This window comes from Lissotriton vulgaris, chromosome 2_1 (assembly GCF_964263255.1).
Source record: "Lissotriton vulgaris chromosome 2_1, aLisVul1.2, whole genome shotgun sequence".
NCBI lineage: Eukaryota > Metazoa > Chordata > Amphibia > Caudata > Salamandridae > Lissotriton > Lissotriton vulgaris.
The window spans coordinates 1,662,600,773-1,662,607,856 of record NC_141687.1 but is presented as its reverse complement, the minus strand read 5'-3'; the positions used below and the strand labels follow the sequence as shown (position 1 = coordinate 1,662,607,856).

The window sequence follows — 7,084 nt, the reverse complement described above, 5'->3', positions numbered from 1 at the left end:
CTACCGGGAACAAGGCACTGGATCAGACCTCCCTGCATCCACTCTCACTTGCGTCGAAAGGGTGGATTCTATGTCTTTGAATCACGGACGTCTATAATCACACAGGGATGAAGTCTCCTACACCCCAAACTGTGATGCCTATTGCGTCACTGGATTAAGGTGAGACCGGTGGTATAGGTGATAGGTTCTAGGCGCTATTGGTTGTTAACACATAATATTCGTTCAAATATCTTCAAATACCTTGGACGGTGCTTTAGGGTTAGAGAGAACCACCTGCCTCTCTAAATCTCTGTGGAGAACCAGAATACAGTTACGGTAACACACAAGCACACGTGTAATCATAAAACAATCTTTTCAGAGTTCTTAAATACACCAAGTTAAAGGAAGCAAATCAGTAGACTTTTTTCTTTCTCTCTTTTTCTTTTTAATGAGTCCTCCTGATGTTAGTAGGTCAGGTTTTTCCAAGCCAACACGTGTTTCGTCGCCTCTTGCAATTTAGTACATGTGACTTGTTCATGGCTGTACGTATCCTCAGAGTTCAATTTTCTAATGTGGCGATAATTCCAGGCTACACGGTCCATGTAGCGTGAGGGAAAATGAAAGGATCAAATGGTCTGTGACGGAATAATTAATGTCCCATCCCCTGTTCGGGGTTTCCAATTCTTATTATTAGTTTCCACAGGCTCCCTCGCGTCTTGTATCCTCATGCCGGTATCTTATTGCGTCACTGGCCTACAGTGTGCATAGTATAACCAGAGACCCCAATATCAATGAAGGGCTTTAAAATAGAAAGCCCTGCGTCATGCGTCATGTTAAGAAAGTTGATTTACTGCCTGTCTTCCGTTTCCTGCTTCAGAGCGAGGCGGGACAAGCCTGAAATAGACAACCCAGACTTAAATACATCAATTTATTTAGAGATACTATTGTATCTCTAAATAAATCGATCTATTTTATATTTTTAATGTAAATGTGTAAGAATTTTCAGATGGGCGCCGCCCCACAGTCCTCATGGAGAAACCGCCCCTGCATCTCCTCTATTCTTATAAAAGATTTCTTGCCAGTACCCTTCCCAACTTTTGACAAGACTACAATAGTTGTGCAAGGTGCCCATTGCATAACATCTCCTGCCCACCTCCAGCATGCTATCTGCTTGCTTTTGTCCCATGTAAGTGCAAAGGAAGCTTCCAAAGCACAGGGGAGGATACTCCCATGTCCTTTGTCCAGTTTCGCACCAAAGCTGGAGCCAAGGGCTTCCCTTAACTGGTTCAAACTGGAGTATGCAAGGAGGGCACCAAATGTGTATTCATAGCAATCTGGTGGCGCTGGCAAGTGCCCCCACCGCAGCCCAATACATTAAGATTTGTCTGGGTGGTGGTCACACCTCCCTGCGACAGTAAACCTATGTTCTACCTTCTCCTGCTTGAGCTTGGGTTGAAACTGGGGTGGCATGGTGAGCAAAAGAACAATTACTTTACCGCAAATCTATTGACTATGGGTGAGTGTTTGATTTGCTCTGCATTCCATCCATCATCTGTGTGTCTTTAGCTTTCTTGCCCCAGCCCCGGGCTCACAGTGTCACTGGATTCAAGTTAACCTGGCTGATAAAGGGTGATTCCCCGAAACCGGTCCCAGGATGCTTGTTTCCAGACCAGTGAGGACCTGGCTTGGCAGTTCGGGCTGGACTGTTCCCATGAGGCACAGGGTCAAGACTGATTTGCATAACACTGGGTCTAAACTGGGGTGGCATGGTGAGCAAACGAACTATGGATTTTTCCCAGATCTATTGACTGGGGTTGAATGCTTGATTTGCTCTGCATTCCGTCCATCATCTGTGTGTCTTTTACTTTCCCGCCCTAAGTGTGCCGGGTATGCCCAGACATGGGTCCCAGGCTCACTGTGTCACTGGATTCAAGCTAGCCTGGCTGATGAGGGGTGATGCCCCGAAACCGGTCCCAGGATGCTTGTTTCTGGTCCAGTGAGGACCTGACTTTACAGTTTGGGCTGGACTGTTCCCATGAGGTATAGGGTCAAGACTGATCTGCATATGGCTGGGTCTAATCTGGAGTGGCATGGTGGTGAGCAAAAGAACAATGGATTTAACCCAGATCTATTGACTGGGGGTGAATGTTTGATTTGCTCTGTATTTTGTATTTATTTTATTTATAAAGTTCTATATAGCGCGAACATGACCCAAGAGGGTATCAGAGCGCTTTACATTTAGGATCGTTGCGTTACAAGTTACATCAGATACAAGAGCATAGTAAGGTACACTGCACATAAACAATGTTTCAATAATTCGTAGGAGGGAGGGGAGGAAGGAGTAATAGCGGGGAGACGAGGAGGAACTATGCCCAATGTCCGGCTGGGTAGGTGACGGTCAAAGGGGAAACCAGGGCCAATCTCCTCATTAGCTGTTAAGCAGCTCCACCGGTGAAGTTCTGTGACAATTGTAAGTGGTGTTTTCGACTCGCCCGAATATGGTCGAGTCTGGTATCTATGAACCGCAAATGACGAGTCTAGTGGGTGTACGCGTTTTCGCTGTGCTAACCTAAACCGTTCATCTGTTTCGTGGGTTTCTTCATCTGAACCCACGGGTTCCATTTTAGATACGGCATCCATTTTGTTTCTTGCCCTCAAGTAGCCAGCGAACGGACACTGTCCGCTTCGTGACCCTGGGATTCCCAAACTCTTGGGGAAGATACGTGTTCCTTTGAGGGTGTCTTTATGACGAGGGGGATGACACTGCAAGGCAGATGGCCCCGCTCGAGGCTCATCTTGCCGTGCCGGTCGGTCTATTGTCTCAGTTGTGCATTCATTAGGCACGTCTCCTTTGATCCCTGCAATCGTGTTCTCTGATACCACCCCCTTACACTCTTTTCAATCTGTTCGCTGTCTTCGTCTTCCTCTGCACCTGTTTCTGACTCTTCCTTGATTCGTTTACTGCCGGAATGGAATGTACTAATGATGAGAAGAAGTACTTTTACAGTTGGGAACCGGCAATGCGACTGTAATTATGTTCCGGGACCCTGAATACATGAAAGCGACCCCCTATGAAATTTACTGTGGGAACCGGGTTGTAACCTTTTGTTTGCCATGTTATCATATGACGAAGAACTGTATAAAAGGAGCGATCCACAGATACAATTCAAAGCAGTCTCCTTGAACATACATGCTATGTACTTCTTGTGACTTCTGTGTTCCCTGCAGTAAATAAACCTCGAATCTTTGACGCCGAAGGAAGTGTCCCGTGTCTCTGTCATTTGTACGCCGGAACAGGTAACCCACAAAGGTTTCAGGTGCTGTCCCTGGCACCGCTGGGTCTTAGAAAAACCCACTCCTTCAGTGGTCATCAGTCATGTTGCTCAGGTCTCAGCATTCAGAAAAGACAGTTTTTAGTTTATTTGATTTGCGACGGTTATATAGCGCTATCAAGACCAAGAGGTATCAGAGCGCTTAACCAGGGGAACGTTGCATTAGAAGGTACATCAAAATGATTATAAAGCGCTGGCTAGACCCGTAGGTATCAGAGCGCTATAACAGAGGAACATTGCGTTATACTGTGAAACACTGATAGAAATCAGCAAACTCCGGAACAGTGCTTGCAGTGATCATGAAAACACAGATTGTGTTCTCATGAATACTTCCTAATTAAGAGTGTTGGGATAGTCTCATAGCAGTATGCAGCGGATCACAGGTGGCAGGGCTGCATCCTAATGCCCCGACTGACAAGCTGCTAAATCTTGGGGGGAGGGGGGACGGTCCCCACACAGACCTTGGCAGCTAGGTGCAGTGCAGTCTAGCTGCACTGTAAAAAATGCAGACAGTGAACAAGACTTGGGGATGAAGGCATCCTGACAATCCAACAGGTAACAGGATGTAAGTATACTTCCAAAGTATGCCATTCATTGGCAAAGTATCCAACCCCACTGATAACTCAACAACAATATCCAAAATATTTTTTATTAACAAAGAGGCATATTGTAGAGCATCAACTGTTGGTCCAGACTGTCCAATGAATTATGCAGTCTCCTCTTTGGCGGTGCGTTCCTTTTTCAGTGGTCCCATAAAAGCCTTCTTTTCCTCAACAGTCTGGAAATGACCATGGCCAAACTTGGAGGTGGTGTCAATAAACTTGAGATCAATCTTCTCCAAGGCACGCTGGCTGCTCTGCACCAGGAGGGACTTTCGTAATTTTAACACTCGCTTTTTGGTCCTGATAACACAGCCCTTCAGTAATAACAAAGTCATTTCTCTCCTCTCCATAGTGAACGAAGCCACCCTGGGGGTTGATGCTCTTGTCCGATAGGTCGTAGTCAGTAGATGAATTGTTCTTGATCACCTCGCCGTCCTTGGTGTAAAAGCCTTGACAAATCTTGTAGATCTTTTTGTTGACTTCTGTGCGATGGTGGTAGACTTTCTGACCTGCACGACCTACGGAGAAAGCCACGCGGGCTGGATGCCAGGCTCCAATACAGGCCACCTTTCACAGACCTCTGTGGGTCTTACGGGGCAGCTTCTTGGTGTGCCATCAGCTTGTTACACCTTTGTACCCATGACCCTTAGTGACTCCGATGACATCAATCATTTCATCCTGTCCGAAGACGCCACCCACGGCCACCTGCTGCTCCAGCTTCTCGCGGGCCCAGTCCACCTTCTCGGGCACTGTGCTCCCGTTCACCTAGATTTCCATGAGGTGAGACTTCTTCTGTCACAAAGGGAGCAGGCGTATCTGCGTGTGCGCAAGAACCCGGATGACCTGGCTGTACTTCTTCATGCTGGTGAAGTTCTTCTCAAGCTGCTTCTTGCCCTCATCGTCCTACCACTTCTTGCAGTACTTGGTAAACTCCTTCTTCTTGGACTTGTACCAGTTCTTGTAGAAGCGCCTCTTGCATTCATCGCTGATGTGCTCAGCGAAGACGGTCTTCAGGGCAGGCAGGCCTGGGGGTCTGAAAGTTGCTGACGATTCCAACTATGACCATGGGAGAACTTTCCACCACAGTAACCGCTTCCACCACTTCCTTCTTATTCACCTTTGAACCTGGTTGTTCCACCTCACGTACAATGTGGGTCATACCAGTCTTGTAGCCCAGGAAGGCAGTTAGGTGGATGGGCTTGCTGGGGTCATCCTTGGGAAAGCTCTTCACCTTGCCAAGGTGGCGCCTGCTGCGCTTGCGGGGCAGGGATCCGAGGGACCCGTGCCTGGGAGCAGATACCTTTCAATGAGACATAATGAAACACAGGCATCCATCATATGTGTGTCTGGAGCTTGGCTCAGCAGCAGTAGGGTAGAATCATGTCTGCGGTCAGAAGCAGCACTAGCTTGCTGCCAGACCTTGAAAGGCTGTAACCGTGAGTACAAGGGGGTACCCTAAGGGAGCACCCAAGTACATGGGATCATACTTCAACACTGGACTCAGTGATGGAGTATGATTACAACATGTTTGATACTAAACATGACTGCGTTCGGTGCGGTCACTACATAGTTAGACATCTCGTAACGACTGATGTACATTATATGTATCAAAAGGGCTGACTGTACTTAAAAAGCCTCGAAAATCAACTCTGGGGTTTGTAGGGGTGTCCTGCTCTTGCAGGGGCACACTCATACTCATAACCAAGCACCCTGCCTTCAGGACTGAAAGGTCTGCCATACAGGTGACTTATAGATTTTAGGTGTAGTGACCTCAGATATAAGGAAACTTAAATCTGTTGTGAAAGGTGCAAGCACCAACTCACACAGGCTGCAATGGCAGGCCTGTAGTCACAGTCTGAGTGGTCTCTCATGGATGTCACAATACATACTGCAGCCATGGGAGACCCCTCGTGTACCTATGCCCTGGGTACCTTAGTACCATATACTAGAGACTTGCAAGGGTACACCAATAGCCAATTGTGGAGGTACAGAAGTACTTACCATGGTCAATTTAGGGAGGAAGCTGAGTGACTTGGGTTCTGATTGGCAGGATCCTGGTCAGACTTGTCAGAAAACATACTGACACCAGCAAAAAGTGGGGGTAACCATGAAAGGAGATCCTACTTTCCTACAGCATCAATCAGTGAAAATTCCATTTGGCCATTGATAAAGAGTTTTTTGTAATGAAGAAGGCATTGGTAAGAGTTTTGGAACCAACGTGGAATAATCTTCAGTGTTTCGGCGTTCAATGTTAACAGTTTGCAAGACCATGCTCATGACCATGTGATATACTGCTAAGATAGCCGACCCTTTAAAATTCAGTATACCAAATATAGAAGTAAAATAATTCCTATGCTACAAAATGTGACAGATCATATCTAATATACCCTAATAAAAATGTGCAATGGTTCACCTGAAATGTATCCTTTAAATTTCAAGAGTGTAATGCAGGGAACAAATTTCCAAAAGCAAACGCCAAAACCTTAAGATTGTAAATCACTACACATGCACTATTATAAAGCCTAGTTCTGTCGTTATCACTGATCTCATTCCCCAGCACTTTTTGCCATCTTTTCTGACACAGGCTTCTCACTACCAATGTTGCCACAAAAATTGTTTATAAAACCTAGATATGATGTGACAGTCATGGCTTCCATTTTTAATCTACCCCTCAAAGGTGAGTGTCTACGAGGCATCTTGGCCTGACCGACTGAAAGCTTTGGGCCCCAGTGTCATACTTGCAAATAATAGAAGTGTTCAATCTCTGGCAAACTGTATTGTGTTTTTAATATTTTCAAGGAGCTTGATCTTTCCTTTGACAAATAGGGAGCCCACCATCACACATCTATGCTCTCTCTAGCAATATAAGTAATTCCTACCTGCACCAAAGTAAATTGTGAATGTGTTACCTTTGCCTAAAATTGGTAAAGCGCTCTAATATCCTTCAGGATCTAGTTCACGCTATATAAAACTGTATAGATAAATAAGTAAATTGTAACTAATTAGTGAAAGTAGGGAAGGATATGAAGAGAAATTGAGGTGAGTCCCTAAATTGTCCCAGATTGCAAGAGTCATGTTGGTGATGGGAGAGGAGTAAAGGTTCAGACTCCTTTGAGACCTCCGCAACAATGGGACAATAGAGAAACGCCCAATGAGGTGGTTGACAAAACA

The 7,084-nt window shown here is 45.9% G+C and overlaps 1 pseudogene; it reads right to left on the bottom strand.

The window, feature by feature from the left end:
- Positions 1–3,941: 3,941 nt before the first annotated feature.
- Positions 3,942–5,228, bottom strand: LOC147733033 (large ribosomal subunit protein uL3-like; annotated as a pseudogene).
- Positions 5,229–7,084: the final 1,856 nt, after the last annotated feature.